Source organism: Struthio camelus, chromosome 3, assembly GCF_040807025.1.
Source record: "Struthio camelus isolate bStrCam1 chromosome 3, bStrCam1.hap1, whole genome shotgun sequence".
NCBI classification, from domain to species: domain Eukaryota; kingdom Metazoa; phylum Chordata; class Aves; order Struthioniformes; family Struthionidae; genus Struthio; species Struthio camelus.
The window spans coordinates 14645236-14666791 of record NC_090944.1 but is presented as its reverse complement, the minus strand read 5'-3'; the positions used below and the strand labels follow the sequence as shown (position 1 = coordinate 14666791).

General features: G+C 38.1%; 1 protein-coding gene across 1 annotated transcript in view; it reads right to left on the bottom strand.

The window, feature by feature from the left end:
• Window positions 1-21556, bottom strand: part of LOC104139673 (opsin-5) — a 60821-nt gene that overhangs the window by 32989 nt on the left and 6276 nt on the right. The window contains exons 4-6 of the mRNA XM_009667941.2: window positions 10084-10159; window positions 5796-6207; window positions 1163-1735 (exon numbers count right to left, since the gene is read on the bottom strand). The gene's annotated coding sequence lies outside the window, so the exon portion shown is untranslated. The remainder of the gene's footprint in view (window positions 1-1162; window positions 1736-5795; window positions 6208-10083; window positions 10160-21556) is intronic.

The following is a 21556-nucleotide window of genomic DNA, read 5'->3' as shown; positions in this document are numbered from 1 at the left end:
TTTAGAGTGACTTAGTGATTTAAACTAAGATTTGACTAAGATTTACTTAGTCATACAGCAAGGCAGTGGCTGGGAACGTAACTCAAGAATGCCGTGTCTCTGTCCCCCCTTTTGCTGCTGGATCTCTCACCTCCCATCACCGGCTAAAACTGATATTAAAATTGTCCCCTTTTCTGTCGTTTTACCACTGAACCAGTAGTTCAACGCTGCAAACTCCTGTGCAAAAAAAAGCTCACAGAGGTAGTACTTTCCCCCAACTCAAAGAAATATTGTCCAGTTATTTCCTAACTGCATGCAGAAACTGAGATTCTCTGATATCTAAGAGTCATGATTGTCAATTTGCCATTAAAAACAGCTCAGAAGTCTGATAAATGTAAAGAGTTGATTTCCCTTTGGTGAAAAGTGCCGTTGCGTCACTGTGCTGACTTACAATTTTACACCTTCTGACAATTATCTTCCATGAACAAGAAGCAGAGCAGTGAGAAAGGAACACAAACACACAATTTCAGAAAATACTTTCTCTCTTGCTGTAAGAGACTGCTTTGGAACATTAATTTTAATTTATGACTTTGAAATCAACAAATCAATATTTTATGTTTCTGATATTACCTATGACAAAAATGATGTGGTCTCTCCCAAATTAATTTTATACTAAAGGTAATGCTAGATCTCTATACACCTCCAGAAATACTAAAGAAAATACCAGTCCAGAAAGACCAATATTTATCAAAGTTCCATAATGCTGCTCAGACGCATTACATCATAAAATTATCTCTGGTTATATCACACTTGCCTAGTGACCACAATGCCATCAGAAGAGATGGAAGGAAAAAAGAAGAAAAGAAATTATGCAACCATCAAATATCAACACTTTCAGGACACTGTTCTGACTTTCTCAGATATGCTGAAGAAGACTAGATCCTAAAAATCTTTGTGTATGAAACTTCATATTCCCTAGGAAGGAGGAAAAAGGTGAAATGATAATTGAAAGGGTTCTGTGTGAAACTAAGTGCCAGTGAAGGCAATGTAAATATGAACCTAAATTAATAAAATAGTGGAATATATACATGCATTTTTGCACCTACCTTTTGTGTGCACATACCCACACTTCCAGCATTTAATTTTTTCTAATAAGAAAAAAAAGGACAGAAACAGGACATACCTTGTTCTCAAACTCTGTATATAGCATTCCCCCTATAGTTTCATTGCTGCTTTTATTTTAATGTCCGGATTAAAGCAATCTTCAAAAACCATAAATCCACAGCTCATTTGATGTTTCAGCTTTTAGCATTTAAGAGGCACAGGGGAAAAACATGCTGCAAAGACAAGCTCTCTCTTTCCTCCCCTTGCTGACTTTGGTAGCAGGCTCTGGATGTTGTGCTGCTCGTTTCTCCCTCTCTCCCTCTTTCACACGGTGCTGCTGTACGTCCTCGACTTCACCACAAGAAAATCACTTTCTAGAGCAGCCAGCCCCCATGTCCTCACCGAGCAGCTTTCCAAAGGAGCAGTGACATCTCAGAGAGAGCTCCTGGGAGCCAACCACTGGCTGGGAAGGGGTGTAAGGCAGACCTGCTGGAGCTGGCCAAAATCTGTCCAACCACACATCACATGCTGCTGGATCCCTCCTGTGCGTTTCAGAGAGCACAACTGTAATCTTGTTTAGTGTCCATGCCGCAAAACTCAGAGCACTTTTAGATTTGAAGGATTACATGTTTTTTTCTCATCAAGTTCCTCTCTGGGAAGAGAAGAAAGAAATCTTAAATCCTAAAAGGTCCTTTTACAGATTTAATAAAAGCATCTTTTAGTATTCTATTTCACTAATGCATTCAGTATTTCACTAATGTTTCCCTATCTCCCGGTCATTCGTAAAACTGGAGTGGATAGTAAGAATCCATGTGTGCAAAAGATTACTACCCTGAAGTCAATATGTTTCAATATCAGTTGAAGACCTGACTTTCAGAAGGTACTGCAGAAAAATAAATTTGAAAGCCTGTAAAAGTAGTTTACAAAAATGAAATATAGAAATCAATCCCAGATTTTTTCATACTAAGGAAAATTTCTGAGTCTTTAAGGCTCTGCCCCACAGAATCCCTTCGTTTTTCTCAACTGTCTGCTCAAGAAGCAGTTCCCTGGGTATTGCAGCAAAATGAATGTTATTCTGGATATAGAAAGAATATGTATTGCAGGGAACATTTTTAGTTGTCCTGTAACCATAGACTAACCCTGTCACCTTTCTGCTAGAGGCTAGAAATTAAGAGGCTGAAGAAGTCATTGACAGATTTTTCATAAATAACTCATATGATGCTTTAATACTTAATACAAAAGCTTTTTTTTCCACTTTCCTTTAAAAAAGAATGACCATGAGCTTCATTAGTGTCTTTCAGCTCTTGCCTAGAAGTGAAAGGATTTCATCGTGTAATTAAAAGATCAAAAAGGGGAGGAAAAAGAAAAAAAATGTTAAAAGAAGAGAGGAACAAGCAAATGGTTTCTAGAAAGAAAGACAGCTGACATTCTTCTGAGCCAGGGGCAGTCCTACAGTAAGTCTGGCTATCACTCTCTGATGGTAACATAAAAAGAAAAGTAACATGTTTTTGCCTTTCCCTAGTCAAGGGACATGAAAGCATATGTTAAAGGGATAACTTACTTTAAAGAAGCCCAGTTTCAGACTGGATCCAGCTAGTCCATCTGGTCTGCAGCCTTGCCACCTTTTATCTATCACTATACATATAGTTTCTTCAACCCATAAGCACAATATATAAAAGGCAACTCCAGAGTGACCTTCTGAACAACCCAAAATTGGCTTCCAGGCTACAGCATCAAAAATTTTGAATGTAAGTGACTTCAGGACAGTCCACTAAAGAATTAACACAAACAGAGTGCTTTATAGTAAACTGATCTGAAACTATTTTGCAGAAAGTGTTCCATGTTAATGCTATCATTTATTTACAGGATGAAAAACCAAGGCAGAGAAATGTGAAAAGGATACTTTTTAGAAACAACAATTCACTTACCTACTAGGTAAGATTTTCAGTCTTCCCAACTGGCATAGTATGCCAAAATGGCCCTAGATGCCAGGAAAGTTCTTGGGGTGTGAAACTCCAACTCCTTCAAAACCAGTCCTACTCTACTACCCTACAAGTCTCAAGATAAAGTGACCAAGTTAACAGTCTGCTCTGCAGGTACAAAGTCCTGAAGACAGATGCTACGCATTAGCCCTTCCCTCTTCTCCTCGACTTTTTTCACACACACATGGAGAAGAGAGAGAAACAGCTGTACTTACTAAGGCTTAAAAAGAGTAATATCACATGGAAGTGTCAGGATTTGTAAAGGGCAAAGAGAAATGGATGAAAAGGAGGAAAGGGGAAAGATGGGAGTGTTTTATAGCATCACTGAGCACCTTTGGCATTAGGAGACAACAGGAGCTGCCCCAAAGCAGTACCAAAATAACTGTTCTTTTAGGGTTGCCACTGAAATTTCTGACCTATGATATCACTTGTTAAGGAAGATTTTGACTTCTGTTACGGAGGCAAACACCTGCAGATGTAAAGCATGAATTGAAATTATTTTAGGGCATATCACATCTCCAGGAAGCAGTTTGCTTTCCCCCTTTGCAAAAATCAAGGCAAACAGCTCATGAAAGGCAGCAGTAGAAGAGAAGCGAGTTTATAGCTCATATTGGTGGTATGGTGTTGTCACTGCTAGCAACAGACTAGAGACCTCAAGTCTTCATCTTAGCCAAAGTATTTGTCTTAACTGGTCTTGACTTGCTCTGTGTGCTCTAGCAGCAGGCAGATGGCTAAACTTTAATAACAAAAACAAATGATCAGGGGTTTTTTTGTTTGTGTTTGTTTTTAAGCTATAGTCCTTGTTCAGTAGCCTTAAACCTTGGATATGTTCATAATTAGTAAGGTTTAGCCATACCACGTATAGCAGAAGTCCAGCAAACAACCACAAGTGATCACAAATCCTAGCATAGCATAGAATCACAGATCAATGGAAAAGAAGCACTAGGAAACAATAATATAAAAATATCCCCAAACAAAGCCCAGGACCGAAGAGGATCATAAGAGGAAGAAACCATTGCCATTAACATCTATGTTCACTCAGTGGTAACTCGGGGAACTAACACCTTGTCATGGCAGCCCGCAGTGAGAAGAAAACTGGCCAAGTGACTGCAGCAATCTGCTGCCAAAGAGAAGGGTGAGAAATAGCTTGGAGAAGAGAAGCAGGAATAGGGCAGTGTAGCCAGTGTATTACTATTAATTATATCAGTAATTTCACATATTTTATTTTAATTAAACTATTTGGATTATGCAGGCACGTGTTTCATTTTAATTGGATAGGTAACAGCTTTTGCCTTGCTTTGGACTAGCAATCAGTTCTTGGATGTGCATATAAAGTGTGTTCTCCTTTTGTCCATAAATAGATCTCAAGTGCACCAGGACAGGCTTAGTAGATGGCACCAACACAAATACCGGGGACTATTTGCAAAACTAATTCAGGTACATGGAGGCTTAGTGAAGGTGCAAGACTTTAGATTCAAGTTGTGGAACTATTTTCCAAGAACTCTGAGGGAAAAAAGCCATTGTTTGGAAGACAAAGAATCAGATATGTTCTAGTGATTGGGGAGAACCAAGAAGTTGCTGGTCGTCTCAAGCTTGGAAGAGTCCAGGAGACACGTAACTTTCATGTCAAGTCCATCATAAACAGAAAGAAATGAAAGTCAATAGTGAACATACTTGAAAGAACACAAGACTAGTTTTTAGAAATCTAGCAGCAGTACAGAAGGAAAAAAATATTCAAGAAAAAGAATTCTTTCCCCTACCAGTTCAGCTGCCCACAATGAATAAGTGCAGAAGGCAAATGGTGGTATTTTGCTAGCAAAAAAATTCTTTCATTTCTAAAGCAGCCTTGTAATGAATTAATGATTTAATATAAAGGTCAAAAGAAGATCAGAATGGCAATGCTTGGATTACTGATACTTTACAGCACTGTAACATTTCCCCCCCCACACCTCTATTTCTATCCCTTCTTCCTTCCCTCCTCCCGCTAACAAACAGCGTGAAACAGTCAAGCTCCATGTTAACTGCATCATTTGCACCACTTGGCAATATTCCTGGTACAGCAGGCAGAATGTTCATTCAAAGTTTATACTGTCATGTGCCAGATGCAAGTTGCCTTATAAGCATCTTCCTTCCCATGGTTATATAAAGTTTTGTGGTCTGATGTTTAATGTCACACTGATCAGCTGCGATAAAATTTAAGAAGTAACTTCCTCCTCTGCTTATGAAATTTCAGCTTGGCTACACACAATGGCTTGAAAGAAAGAAATTTGAGTACAAGAGCCTCATCCATCAGGACATGTCTATACAAATTATTCTTGTGGCACATGCACTCTCTCTCATTAAGAAATAGATGCCAGGACTCATTACAACTCAGGCACAGGGCAAGGCTGTGCAAACCTCCAATTTGTACACCGTGACATGTGACAGAACAAATTAATACAATGTCAGGGCAAAGCTGAAGGCAGAGAACAGCTCAGTGGTGGTGGCTGCCATCCTCTCTCAGAGCTTCATCTTCTAGCTGCCAGAAACTGTTAACTGAGCCATTGACTGTGCTAAATCTAGTAGCACCATTTGGGGTGATATTTTAAATATTAATGTTGGGACACAACTTGCCAGTTGGAGCAACTGCGCACATGCCCAAACCTTCCCTGTTGCCATGTCACTGGATGAGCTCTAACTTGCTTGACTTTGAAAACTTCTCTGCAATGACTGACCAACCAAGAAAGATACCTGGCACACCAAACAATCATAAATGTATCAGTCCACTGCTGTCAACATGAAAGTTGGTGAGAAGGTACAGATTTACGGGGTGGAGGAGCTATGGTATTTCAAAGCAATGCAGCAGTTTGGCAGGAGGATTTTGTTGTTGTTTTTTTAATAGTTTGAGAAGAGACGGCAAGCAGCTCAGAAGCATATGAAGTTCTTTCACTGTCCAGTAACAAATCTAAGAGACCTCTCAAAATTCCTTGTCTCAAGGGAACAGAAAACTGCTGCGCTCAAAACTTCCTATGATGTCCTCTTTCAGACAGAGATGAAGCGGTGAAGACTCTCTTCTCAATAAAGAACCAAAAAGGAACGGAGCTGATAAGTAGCATGTAGAAATAGATTGCTGTCATTGTTGACCAAGAGATGATCTGGAAAGCTAAATAAACAGAGAAAATAGAATGTTTTAGTTAGTAACAGTCCTAATCAGGGAAGGAAAAAAGTACAAAACTGAAGAAGGGATAACCTGACAAACGTCTTACTCTTGCCACAAGCTATGAGCATGCATAGCTAGCTAACACAAAACAGCTCATACTTGGGAATTTGTTTATACCAGTGAGCTCTGTAGGAATTGATTAAGTCTGTGTCAAAGAGGAAATCAGATAAAAGACAACTAGTAGATCATTTTGGTCTCAAAATGTAGTATCTTCTCATTCAGTCTGTGTACACTTGGGCTCCTAGTGTATGAATACAGTTCCTCAATGGGACATCAATGAAAGTCACAATAGGCAGGTGTATGAAGAAACACGTACCCCTAAATTAAGTGAGATAACAGTTCTAGGAACACAAGCATTCTCACCATCACACCTACTTCTTCAAAATAAAAGGCAAAAAGTTTGCTAGATTTGTTATTTAATACTGATTTTCAGACCCTTACAGGTTTATCTCCATGCTCAAGGATAAAAATGCAGAAGTTGAAATATTTCAAATCCTCTGAATTCTAAAACTTCAAGAGAATAGGAAATATAACTCACTTCACACAATTACATAAATATTTTCGCATGAAATTAAACCTCTGGTGCAAAACTCAGCCCGAAGCCTAAAAGGAACTGGACTAAATCCTAACCCTAACTCCTCCCTTGGCTCTTTGGAAAAATATTCTTTGTGATCTCCTGTGACATGACAGAAATAAACATAGTCCAGATAAGGCAATTACAGTTAAAGATGCTGATCTTCAGGGCTTTGTGCCTGTATAGTGATCCGAGAGAGCACAGTTCATTTTTTATCACCATCTAACTTTCCAATCTAAAAATCACACACTGGTTAAGGTTGAAAGGGACCTCTGGAGATCATCTAGTCCAACCCTTAACGCTGCAAAGGAAGCAGAACTCCTGCATCTCACGCTCCCCAGATGGAACGAAGTGAGGCGGTCAACGTTTGTTTAGTGTCTGATCAATCAGACAGCTGAAACTCCAGCATTTCTGTGTCCAGTACTTCTCCTACAAAATCTCCTCAGGTAAGAAGAACAGAAAGGAGGTTAGTAAGATTATTTTAGAGGGAAAAGGGAATAAATGAATTAAAGGGATAAACGATACTTTAATGGGGAGGGGGGGGTGGAAATCAAGCTTTACCAGTTCCACTGCTCACAGACCAACAGGTTACTTGCTTGTCTTATTTCTTTGAAACAGTAAAAGCCCACCAATTTCACAAGCTCTATTTATGACCCGTTTAGGTTGGTTGGCTGTCTGACTTGTATAGATACCATAATTAAGAAGGGAGATACATCCACTTAAAGTCTAGAAGAAAAGGCAACAGAATGAGCAGAGCTAGAGAAAACACTAGGAAAAATAATAAAGAAAAGAAGGCCGGTTAATTCGAAATAGAAAGTATTCAAGAGAGACCTCCGAACAGTATTGAAATATGTAAAAGAGTGAATAAATTTGCTTTCTACCTATTCTTAGAGAGGACAAAAGGGGAATGAGACTATCATTTCAACAAAAGAGGTTCATTATAGACATTTAGAGAGAGAAAAAAAAATTAATCTAATAGTAAGGACAGGTAAGCACCAGAATGGGTGAATCCATTCTCAGAGGGCTTTAAGAATAGCTTGGACCAAAACCCAGCAGGAATGGGTTCAGAAGAGCTGGGGACAGACAGATGGACCAGATGACTTCTCGAATTCCCTTCTACTATTGTTTTGAGTCTATATAACATCGCCATACCCATTTATGAAAACAGGCCATGCACCAAGTAACTTTGGATGCAAATATAACAGGAAAAAAAGGATACCCTTCAAAATAGGGAGATCAGTTTTGAAATGGATATTGAAGAGAGATGAACATTTCAAAAGAGTATAGAACAGCATTTGACTGAATCTATGTCTACTTCCGTTGTACGTTTCTGTCTCATACCATCAGTTTAAGAAAACATTCAAACACATCTGTTGACAGAGATTATCCTCGTGGGGGGGTGTACATTAATGGCAAGAGTCCGCCAGGCAGTTCTTGCTGGATTTGAAACAAGAAACTGCCTGTTTGAATCTTAAATGCTTTAATAGTTCACACTTCATTTGGAAACCCTCCTTTACAAAAAAAAAAAAAAAAATCAAATCAAATAGCTTCTTTAAATGTTTCCATTGATGGAAGGATTTCTTCTGAATCTGAAACCAGAGATGCTACAGCAATTTCAGTAATGATTGTCTTTTAATTGCTAGTAAGTATAGCATGTTCTCCTTATCTTTCATTTCCCTTGGTACAGAAATGGATTCCTAACACCTAATTCTGCCTTCATCTAATTATTAAACACTTCCATGGCATTTTGAGGAAGGGAAAACAAACTCAGTCCAGATCTATCATTTTTCTACCTACAGTCTCACTGTCTTCAGTGCAAATGAAAAAGGACTAAGGACGTTTGTTTTTTAATTCTTCTGTGTATTAGATAAAATTCAGCCTCTCCTTTTCTCTCCTGTTAAAAGAGAGGAGAGAACTTGATAATCTTTAAAACTAACATGAAAACATTCATTCCATATATTTGTATTCTTGAGACAGCTCAAGGAATACTGAAGTAATGCTACTTAATTAAAACAATTAATGAAGTCCAAAATCTGAACTTTAGAATAGTATTAGAAGAATTAATATTCAACATATTGATTGGCATGGCCAATGTCTTCCTAAGGGCAAAAACGTAGCTTAATAGCTAAGAGAAATGAGGATCCTTTTAAATATGCAGATTTAAGGATAGGCTTGGTGCTTGCAAAAGAGAGACCAAGAATCTCTTCCATAAAGAGCTTAAACTAAAGACCAAAAACAACTTTTCCCTCTACAGAATTTTTAGATTTTGCTACCATTTTGCTGAGGATGTCCTTCCTCCATGGGGTTTTTGGTCCATTTCAGGAGAGCGCAACTGTTCCGAAACTTAATCTATTCACAAACATATTAAGCATAATAGGATTCTTCCACTCATCCTGTTTGCTTGTGTAAGCACGCACACATGCACTCTCTGCCCTGCTCTGAGGTCCTTCATGAATGCTGCTAATGATGCTGTTCTCAAAGTTCCACAGCTTGATTAATCCACTGCAAAACCATCACCAGCAACTGCTTGACCCCCTTTCACACAAACAGCTTTCAAAACCATAGTGCTCTATAGCAAAGGCAAGTCACTGATAGAGTCAGATATGCCATTAATAGAATTTTGAATATAAAGGAATTTGATTCTTACTTCCCAAATACGCAGAATAAAACAGAAAAAAAAAAAAAATACAGTCCTTATTCTCAGTGCCAAGCTCTTTACCAGCTTCTCTCCCAGCCTTCTCTCCCAGATGCACACCTCTCCCCTGCACAGGGAGAAGTCTCCAAGTTTTCAGGCTGGAGTGACTTCCTTCTATGAAGGTGAATCATGTTCCTGTGGCTCTTTGGCTGGAGACAAGTACCTGGGTTTCAAGTACAGTGGCACCTGCCATTATTGTAGCTACCAACTTCCCTATTATTTGTGCAACTTTTTAACCTAATTAAGCTTAGGCCAATGGTTTAAAACAATAGTTTTGATAAGATTTCACCCAGCACATCACAATAATTTTAATTACGATATATAAGTCTCTGTTTGCACAGTGACCATCTCTCCAACAACATCCTTCAGATTATCATATTACTTTAACTTTGTGGTTCTCATTTCAGCTCCTATTGTTTAGTCTTTAAACACACTGGCAGCTTTTCAGTTCACAGGTGCCATTATGCCAATATATATACCAAGTTCCTTTTCAGTGAACAGTTAGAGATAAGACTGGCTGGAAGTTGAAATTATTGATGGAGCCCCATACCTGGAAGCCACTGTATTGTCTTCACTCATGGTTCAAGTCTGGTAAGTCATCCCATGCTTTTCTCAGGGTGACACTCCTGGGAGAAAGAGGGGAGAGAGATAAGGTGAATATTCTCTATCCACATCAGTTGACTTATCCCCTTATCCCTTTAACGCTTCAGAGTAGGGACAACCTGCCCTTTCCCAGTCCCATGCAGTCCCTTCCTTCAGTCTCCAGCTCACTGCTGTTTATCACTTGCTTTTTTTCTTTCTTCCCACCTTCTTCTCAGGCACTGTTCCTGCCATGTGCATGTCACACATTTTAATCTTTGGACCAGTCTCCTCATCTCCCCGGTCCCACAAGTGTCAAGCTGAAGTCTATTTACCATGCTCTATTTACTTTCAGAGAAATAAAAACAAGTAGCCATGAAGTGTTGAGGAGGATGTTCTGCCTATGTTGGGTTATTCTCATCATGGCCTGCCAATGCAAATTGTACCAGCTTCATAAGAACAAATGTGGGAACTCAGAAATTCTCAGTGTACAGAGTAGTAAGGAGATTCTACCATCAATTTAACACTTTCATACTATCAAAACCAAACAAACCCTAAACAGCATCAGGAAGTGGCAGCAAAGAAAAGTGGTAAGTTTGTCAGGTTGCCAAGAAGGTAATGTAGTAACAGCGTTACTGACTGGAAAAGAGAAGCATTAGCTTGATGAGCTTTTGATATTGACTGGTGGATTTCTTAAAAATAAAAAATATACTTTACCAAAAAAAGGGGTAGTTGCAGGAAAAAAAAATCATTACTTGAACAAGCTAATTTAATTTTTGTGGAAAATTGTACAAAGGAAATATTCAGTTTTGATCATTTGACAGAGATTTTGTGCATGTATTTGTGACAGATGAACATATTTAGCATCAAATCTTGCATGATGTTTTCACGACCTTCAAATGTGGGTGGAAAAATCATACTTAAGCTTTTGGATATCTGCTTAAAGTATAAACCAGTGTTAATTTTTGTATAAAGAGACAAAATAGTCACTCATTTTGCATCACTTGCAACAAGATATAAACAAAAAATCATTCCCTAGAAGAAGAAGATATCTTAGAAATACCTAAGGATACTAGCTATTCAGAACCCTGGACTTCATAATTACTGAAGTGAAGACCACAAGAGGAGAGAAAAGGGCAAAGAACAAACCGAAAAAACTTGCAAACAATCAAGCACAAGAGGCAACAAAATTTGAGTTTACTGTAAGTAATTTTTCACCATCTTCAATTTACAAGACCTGAAAACAGCTGCAGGCAGCTAGGTAAAACATTTCTAGAAGGAGATCACTAACCTTCATCTAATGGCGCTACAGTATCTGGCCCCATGTTCTTGTCTGCTGACAGATTTTGTAGCCTGTTTGAGGGTTGTTGAAAGTAAATCCAAAGCACGGAGCGTTTATGCATTGGGATGGACATTAGAGATCTCTTTCCATTGGTGCTCTACCACAGATGGCAGGCTGGAAACAGCCTCCTCAAGAGCAAACCAACTGCTTCTTAGTTTTACACCTACTTTATCTGAGCTGATCCCACTCTGATGATGTCTCCATCATGTTGACTGTCTGTAGGGTACCAGGATTCATTGACTGGTCCTACAGCTACAAAAGTGGTGCCATAAAATGTCAAAGGTGAGAGTCAGCCCTACAGACACGCATGCTGTCCCAGACTCCTGATTGTGTTGAGGCATGCCACTGAAGGAGAGAAAAAGGTAAAGTGTTGTTTAGAAGTCTTTCCCTAATTTTTAGCCTGAATATATACCTATTCGTTATTATTCTGAAACTATCTTGCAGTTCGAATTACTTTTTCCCTTTTCTAACATTTGTTTCCCCTATGTATTATTACAGGATCCAATTTCACTTCAACCTTCACTTTGCTTTGCAAATAAACAAAATGCCATTAGTGACTTTATGAAGAGAGGTTCCCCATTTCTCAGATCACGGTTAAATACTCTCAGGATCTGCTTTTGTTCATCTGTATTTATTTCATGCAAGACACAACATCCTAGATGAGGTTTTATAAATACCATGTACTAATGTACTAGGGGAATTCATCCCCTTCACTCTTTTTTTTTTTTTTTTTTGAATCTAGGAGCGCATTCAGCTTTTTGACAGCAGTGGACTGGCGGACTGAGGGTTTGTGTTCAGCCTGTGGTGGCCAGTCCTTCACTTCAAAGCAAGCTGAATTCAGCAAGCCACACAATAGCAGTTCTTTTTATTATTTCTTAAGGGTACATACCCTGTACTTCATACTTATTTAACTCACCCCATTTCCAATATTTCAGACTTCAGAGTGATTCTGTTTTCATTAGCCACATCCCTACTAGTAAATTATTCCTTAGCACTGGATCTCAGTCATCTATACTTAGGTGCGATCTGGTGTGATCCCTGGTCTTACACCTGTTTTTGTGATCTCTGGCACTTTTCTGGTCAGGGCAAACCAGCACTGCACCAGAAAATCCCAGAAACAGTTCAGGACTTAACAGGGTCCAGGAACCATTGCCCAAAGGCAACTGGGATGTGGTCACCCTGCTATGGCAGCTGTGACCTTCACAGGAGCTAAGTGCCAGCTGATATCAGGACCAAAGAGCCAACTTTGATACTGCGTACTCTCCTAGGACTGATGCATCCACTGTCTGCTGTTTTAACCTCATTCTGGACCAGCAATGGCTCCTGGACTCAGGGTCATGGGGGGAGTGGAGGCAAGTAAGCGATGCTGCTTTCTTCTAGCAAGCCATCACTGCTTTCCAGCTAGGTCTCCCAACACAGTTTCAACAGCATGTGTTGCTGCAACACTGTGTGGCAGATGAGTGAGGAGTGATGCACTTTACTCTTAAGACAGAAGCAGCAATATGTTTTATTGATATAGCATAGTGGTTTAACAAAGATCAAAGGTAAATAAGACAATGGTTTAACAGGATTCAACGGCAAGGTTCACTCGGTTATTTACTGCATAGAGGAAAGGGTTTTGTGCTCTGCCATACACTGTGACTTTTCATCTGTCCAAGATCTTTAAATAAACATTATATACCATTCCACATTTGTGAAAAAGGGCTGGGGGGCTAGGTGGGTATTTAAGTACTGAGGCATGTAATCCAAAAAATGTGAAAGCCAGATTAAGCATGATCACTGATACAGCTCCAGCTCATGGTTGATGGTTTAAATCAGTCTAAAGTAGCACACTTGTCTTTGGAATAAGGATGATTTTGCCTCTGTAAAAGGTAGCCATGGCTACAAAGAACAGTGTTTAGGAAAGTCTGGCAGTGACTGAGAAAAATATATTGACGTCTAATTTTAACTTCTTAATCTATGCAGTTTATGGGGTATAGTATAATGCTAGAATATAAAGTATTGTAGCATGGCACTTTAAGAAGTAAGCAGTGATTTTTATTTACATTGAGAAGTTACTGACAAAATTGCTATACGTAACATCTAGCTACAAATGACTACTGCAAAGAAATTTCAATGCTATCACAGAATTTCAGAAACACTGCAGATACAAACTTTGAAGCGAATAAAGGTTTACTGAATGGGGATCTTACAGCATTATTAAAAAGGAACATTTTGTCCCTTTTAATACTAAAGCCTGTAAGATATCTAGTTTTTGGGAGTCTTTCTGGGATTTTTTTTGTTAGCAATTAAAATAATATCCTCAAATATTCAAATATCTTCAAATAATCCTGACTGGCATTTTTGTGTCACTCCAAAGCAATATTACACAATAAGCAATATTACTTAAAGGTAATAAAGGGAATCAGATTCCCTCATATAAAACCCCAGTCTTTGAACAGTCATCATGCTGTAAATGCATTTCTAATAACAAAAAGTGGGGGAGTAACTCTTTTAAGGGAAGTGGCACCAAAAACTACTTTTGCAGTGATAAAGTCTAAATGTTCTTCTTAAGTACCATCTAGATTAAGGACTTTTTGATCATTAACTGAATAGAAAACAAATGCACATCTGCTCCTATAGAAGATATGTCTTGATTACAAAAAAAAATTAGTTACCTAATTCTTGAAACAGACATTGTATTAATTGCATCTTTCTCCATAAAGACATTACTTTTTAATGACTAATTCTTATTCATGCTATACGAAGTATTGCAGAGACAATGTTATTGTCCTCAAACTGTGAAGTATCATTAAACCCAAAAAGCTTTTATAAAAATCCAACTGATTTCCTGTAGCTCTTGGGGGGAATTTAATTATTTTAACGTGCATAGGAATCTAACCTTTTGACGATATAATGTATCTAAGATAATAAGTATATATTTAGCATAACACAGTTCAATGCGCAATGCACACTTTTCCAACAAAATGAATGAAGTTTTGACCCCACAGTGAGTTATGTCAAAGGCAACAATACCAATAGAGTTAGAATTACAGGGTGAATAAAATCAAGTGAGGTACTGCAGTTGTGAAGGACACTCATGATAGATTATATTCACTAACAGACATAGACCAAAGAAGAGGTACAGCACTGAGCGACCATAGCTCAGGTAGGTGTAACAGAAGGCATTGCCATGGTAAGCAGCCAAGCCCAGTTCGACCTTGTAAAAATCAATGGAAGTGACCCCATTTTTTTCGTTCTAAGCCTTGCTCACAGTAGTATGAGTTGTACTACTGGAGAAAACTTCTGCAGAAAAAGGCCCTCTACACTCAGTGGATTAATTTTACAGTCTTCACACAAGGAAAGCTTAATATTCCCCAGAACGGCTGAGTAAAGTTCCACTAAAAAAAAAAAAAAAAAAAAAAGTGTAACCTAAAGTGTTAGCTTCTAAAAAACATTTTCTTCCTAAAGGAATAAGCAATTTGGAAACATGCAAACCCAGGATGTGTAATGGTGCATAAGCCTTCATCTTAACCATTCCAAGTGTTCATAAGAGGCTTATATATTTATTTTGAATCCCTTGCTATTCACAATATGTGTCTCTAAATGGTGACACACTTGAATTCAGATCTCTGCTGGGGTACTAGCAGCTCTGAGTCTGAGGGCTGGACCTTATAACAGTAACGGGAACTTGAAAATAGGATCTATCACAGAAGCAGGAAATTTCAGTGTAATGCTTTAACAATTAACTTCTTGCAATTGAAAACATACTGTTTCAAGATAATGATCTGTGGAAGGAACAGAAGGAAAAGTGAGAATTACTGAAACACTAGTTGGAGATTTCACAACTTTGAGAGAGATCTCTTAGGATTAGGAAATGGCTAACTTCATTTTAAAGTAAAGAGAATAAGAAAACACTCAGGCATATCATGATAGGGAATCACACAAAAGCAAGTCATTGCTGAATTTGCTTAGGTTATTTCAAGGGTATCAACATAAATTATATATACACTGTATGTCTGAACACAAATGTGCTGGTAGGAGCTGGCGCAGTGCATGTTTCCTAGGTCACTGAGCTGTTCTCTAGGAAAAAGCATCTTGCCATTCACTTTTGGAGTGAAAATGAAAGAAACCATGAGTAAGTTCCTTCTGTTTTATCAAACCCACTAAAAATGGATAATACAGATCAAACTGACGGGAACAGCCTGTTGGGAATTTCTCTCTCAAACAAGAACAAATATGTTTTCAGTTTCTATCAAACAAGATGGCTTCTTTTCAAGTGCTGAACAGCAAAAGTGAAGCATAGAGGTGGAATCACAGAACTGCTAGAAAGAAAGGTTTAAAAAGAAAAAAAAAATGCAGGTTTGAACCAAGATCCAGAAGCTAGAGTATTTTCTTCCACTCCTGAGAAGTGGAGATGGTGAATATGAACTAAATTGTGGTTTGGTGCAGCGATGTAAAGCAAAGCCTTTTAGAACAAGTTCAAAGCCACATGCATCTCCCACACAAAAAAAAGGCAGGCGCCTGTGTTCATGCCTTACTGCTGCAGGGGGTTGAGACATGCTCAGCTGCCCTTTGGGAGAGTCAGGGTCTCCCACCTCTTGAATTCTTTGGCAGCATCAATATTTTTTTAGCTGTTTGGGCACTCGACAGAAAATTCTGTAGTATGCATATGCGTGCGCGCGTGCATGCATGTACATACAAATACAGCGGAAGTTTAAGAGAACAGTATGATGCAGAACAAACACAGTACAGGTTATTCATCATGAGGATAATATTAGCAAGTCAAGAATATTTTATTGTTATAATTTGGAAAAGAGAAGAAATAGCCAACACATTGTAAAAAGGACCTTGTAATTGTCTGCTGCACGCCCAACTTTGTGCTCAGTGCAAACTGTCACATACCCATCTCTGCTAGCTTGGGGAAAGTTAACAATATTTTTCCCTGGGAGTTGTGGTGCCCAAATCAGTGCAAAAGCAACGTAAGACAATTTGTGAGGGAGGGTCTCTGTCATCCCCTCTGAGTACTGGTATGCACCATAGCATGCAAAAATGCATAAAGTGCAAGGGAGTGGGATCTGTTTCACTTAAACTTAGTTCTCCAGAAGTTAGGCATCTAGTCTAAGGTAGTCAACTAAGCTCCATAGGTACATACCAACACTGAAAGTTGTAATATCTAACACATTACTGGAAACATGCTCATCTATCACTACATGAACAATAGAGAACATTTCTTATATTTCTATTTTGGTCCATTAGCGCATTATGATGTACTAAAGCACCAGTAAAATGAACATCTGTTCAAGTCGGAAAAGGTCTTCTGGCTAAAATCAATTGTGTGCCAATCACATGAGCCTGAGATTTCCAACGCTATTTATTTCTGAATCACTTATTGGGATATTAGCCTTATAAGGCTTGCTTCTTCCTTCAAACGGTAAACTTAGAGACCTGTCTTAAATGTTGGAGCAGTAAGATCTAGGTAAGACCTCTTTCTTATTCCCACACAACTGTACTATTTGATTAGAGGCTAATAGCCGTAATATTAAAAAGAAGTGTTTTCTCCTTACACTCCAAATTAATTTTAGAATTATTTAAGTAATATGTTTCTATAGCCAAGGTAGCATTGGTTTAATTATGGGGAACTTGGTTTCTAATTCAATTTTCTTGAGATTTTGGGCGGCCTGAATTACAGTTGAAGATCTAGAAAGTTTCCTAGTCACATTATCCTCGTTTCATGAATACGAAAGAAAGAGATACTTCGCCTACAGAAGGTACCTCTGCAGTTACGCTTGGCTTTTCAATTTTGTCAAACATAATTAAGATTTGTTTCATTAAAAATTTGCCAGCAACATTAGTGCAGGTTAAATTTATGCTAAAGTTCAAGATAATCAGTATATATGGGTGATTTTTCTGAGGAAAGTTCAGTCTGACATATTGCCTCAAGAATGTTAATTTAATCAAGTCATACTGACATTTTCCCCTAGAAAGAAATCAGATAGTCATAACGAAAAGCCACACTACCTCATATTTCTAAAAATAACAAACATTTAAAATATATTTTAGTATAAATGACATCCTTGTGCAATACCAACAGCATTAAATGCTTAGCTGATGTAGCCATTCTACACATACAAATGTGAAATCACACATTAACTTGCTAAGACAGACAGATGTTTTCATTATCCTGCCAAAGAATCTCTTTAAACATTTTTCCCTTAATACATAACTACATCCTGTACCAGACAAGTGGCCACGGTGAAAGAGGATTTCATAAATTCAGAAATAGCACAGAAAACCTAGGAGGAGAATTCATTACAGGTGATTTTCTCAAAGTGTATATGGTCCCAGAAGCAAATGAGCAAAATCCTGTCTTGATACTAAGCAAAAGAAAAGATAAAATCAAGTGTGGATAGGAGAAAGGCCGTGGATTAATTAGAACACGGGTTGAGAATTTATTTAGATTACATAAACTTTGGATAAATTTAAGTAAAGCCTTTGGTTAGAGTGGTGACAAATTGTTATCAGTTACTTCATGTAATGAGGGGCCAGAGCTAACACAGGCATCAAGGTAGAAAAATGGAATAAAAGAGAAGTAAATAGCTGTCTAAATCATCTATTAATAATTCTCCATAACAGAGGAAACTGAGAACTAAAAATGACATTTGCTATTCATGTTATATTTACATGCTATGCATTCATGTTATATCACAAAATTTGGTAAAATTTTATGCTAACTTTACCAAATTCTCTCTGGACATGCATCAAGAGCAGCCCTACTGATATTAGTGAAAAACTCAGCAGATTATAAGTGAGAGCGCCGACTTTTGGATTCATCTGGAAAAAATACCATCATACAGAGAGAGTCTGCGTGCTTGCTGTTTTCATAAGCGTTTGTGAAAGCGTTCATAACCCCCCTAAAATGCAATACCCTTTTGCACTAACATCCAGTTACATGAAATTTAGAGTAGAATTTTGGGTTTACTTAGTCAAAATTTTATTCTATCATATTCAGAAATTTTAATCATCCATCAGGGTACAGAAGGAAGATGCATGCCTCTGGTTCTGGACAACATCCACACCAAAAATTAACAAAGCCACATGTACTGGTCATGTAACTTTGTATGCACATGATCGAGAGCTTCCGACCGCTTTCCTCTCCCTGTCACGTCATCTCACACACACCCATGATACAAGCAGATGTAAACATGATGTGTGTGAATCATCACAGGAGAAAAATTCATTAATGCTCTGGGGTAAGACAAAGCACATCCCTGCGATGGGACTAGACAGAGATACTTATTTTGCAGGGCAACTGCATTTTGCTCATATAATGTTGCACAATAAGGGAAAAGTCATAGCCTATATGTTAGAGTCTCAGGAAAGAGGGTGACAAGGTGCAGGCCAGAAGACAAATGTTGTTTTTGTGAGCTAGATATAGCTCAGGGTCTTCATCTCATCATCCTTGCTCTAATTAGGGCAATATTTACAGATGATGAGAAAAAAAAAAAAACAAACACTCATTTGCAGACATCAAAAGTTTCTGAAAGTTCCCAATAAAATATAGCTGAATTTATAGCACATACGCTTCATACTGGCAGTACCAAAATGCCATATACGAAACTAAAAATCACCTGCACTACAGGATACATTATTAAAAAAAATGAAGTGAAAGAAAAAGTTATGCTGGAGGGTGACTTTAAAACTTTCTTAAAACATAGCAATTCTGGATTATCCAATACTCCTATAAGGTCATCCATCACTCAGTTCTAACAAGTGCAGTTTGTAAACCTTGTAAACTCCTCCACTCAGCTGGAGTTTGTTGCCCTGTACACTGCAAATTCTTTGATTATCATTGTGGAATAAATCTACAATTTTAAGAAAAGCAGCCTAACAAGACAAGGATACGTCTTTCAGCGTGCCAGAGGAAGTGGTTTTCTTCCCAATGGTGAAGGCAAGCAGAGCTGTAGATGTGACTAAGTCATCTTTACCAAGTCTAGCAGAGGGGACAGTACTCATAAGCGCTATTTCTGGTGTATCCAGGGAGTGTAGGAGACACCTAGAAATGACTATGGATTATTACCCTGCATGGAGACAAATAAGAATACGATAATACAGCATGGAAAATGGGCCCCATTTAATAAGCTCATGCATGCTTTCTGCTACACTCTCGTCTGAGTGTAACTTAACTTTCACGAGAGGAATACACGTTTCTTGTATTTTGCTCACAGACTAAAATTGGTGATACGACTGACCTGGCTAACTGGGATAAATTCTGAGACTATATCGATCTCCAATACCTCTCCAGAGGCAGATAACAGTTGGACAGAAGAGTTATGATTATGACTAGTTCCCGATGATGAAAATTCTAACATTTTGGTTTAAGAGCTGTTATCAGTTAAAAAAAAAAAAAAAAGCATCCCTTTTTTTTAATTACTACTTTAAATATGCATTTTTATCTTTCAAACAAAAATTACATTTGGATTACCTCTCTGCAGAGGTTGCCAGATTCTGGTTGCTTAAACCAAGTGGGGGAGCTGCTTCACAGAGGAGAGATCTCAGAGCTCACGCTGCAAATTCCCCGCGGGTCTGTGCTAACACTGATGAAAGAGGGGGAAAGAAATCTATGACATTAAAACAACAGATTCCATTATATTTGCACCTTCGGTGGCTGTGTGGTCAGGAAAAAAGAAGGTGTGAATGTGCCGAGCAAGATGACTTTGACTTATAAAAACTGCTTTTATCAAGGTCATGCAGGAAGCCCAAACTTTTAAATTGGGTGCTGCTGGCTTACCGCAGGGAAGTACTCTGTGAAATCTGACAGCTTGAGTACAGATCTCTCAATTCGAGGGAGAGTCAGGCTGGACATTTCCAAAGACGCTCAGCCAGCAGGAAAAGCTGTTTCCGAGATGATTGTTAATGCTGTATGGAGCACATATACATAAATAAGCCAAGAACTGAGAAAAACTAAAAATATGACACATCTGAAAGCATATCAGAAAGATTCCCCATTGGCAAAAAGAGCAAGCAAAATGATAAGAAAAGCCATTATTGGGTTCACACTACAGAATCGTGAAACACTGAACAAGGATTCAAAGTCAAATTTTCATCTCAAATTCAATTCTATCAAAGGATACGAGAACTTTTTTCACTTTCTCTAAAAGCAAGGTTGCTTTCAATTATTTTGTTGAACTTTTCCAGAGGGGGTGAGGATACTCTTACTCTCCCCGGAAAAAATTGACAATATCCTACTTGTAGGGAAAAATTCTTGTCTTCAGCTCAGCTTATCAGAAAAGTTTGTATCTTTGATAATACAAAAATTAAAACAAGGAAATGCGTTTATGTATTTCCTCACCTCTCTCTCAGGACAAGTGCAGGCAACAAACCACCTCAGTACTCTGCTACTCCAGTCGCACACACTTTAGCACACATCACATCTTTGTTGCTGAATATAATTGGGCAAATTTTACTGCTGTCGGATATATTACATTTGGTTGGTTTGGTTGTTTTTTCTTAATAGCTTTATATAAAGGCCTATAAAGATGTCAACATCAAAATAATTTATTATATGCACAGCTTCTGCTGATATTGAATGGACAGATTCACTTTTTCTGTACATGGGTTATGGAATCTATTTTCGTGCAGGCACATACATGCACACCCATAACATTAAGTCAAGTGACAAAGCCAGATAATTTTCTTTCATCTATAAATCTACCAATTCCTATCTTTACAGCACCTCAGTAAAAAAAATTAAAGATAATGCACTGAGAAGTGTATTGCTTGAGAAAATAAAAGTAATATACTCCTGAAATAACATTCACCTGAAAGATGCTACAAAGATATGCAACCTGGGAAGGTATTGAAAACTTTATATTTAAGGTTACTCTTTTGAGAGGAGGAGGCAGCACACTCATGATCTCTTAAAGCAGCATTCAGTGAGTTTACTCGCTGACAGTAGTATCTCTGAGTAGTTGGCAAAGTGTCCCGCATCACCCTCAAAGCTATTCAAGTCTATGAGAATCCTCCAACTTCTCAATGTAAAAAGAAAAAAAAAAGAAAAAAGAAAATGTGCACACAACCTTTAACAAATTAGGCCCCTCATTTCATAGTCACAGCATATGTA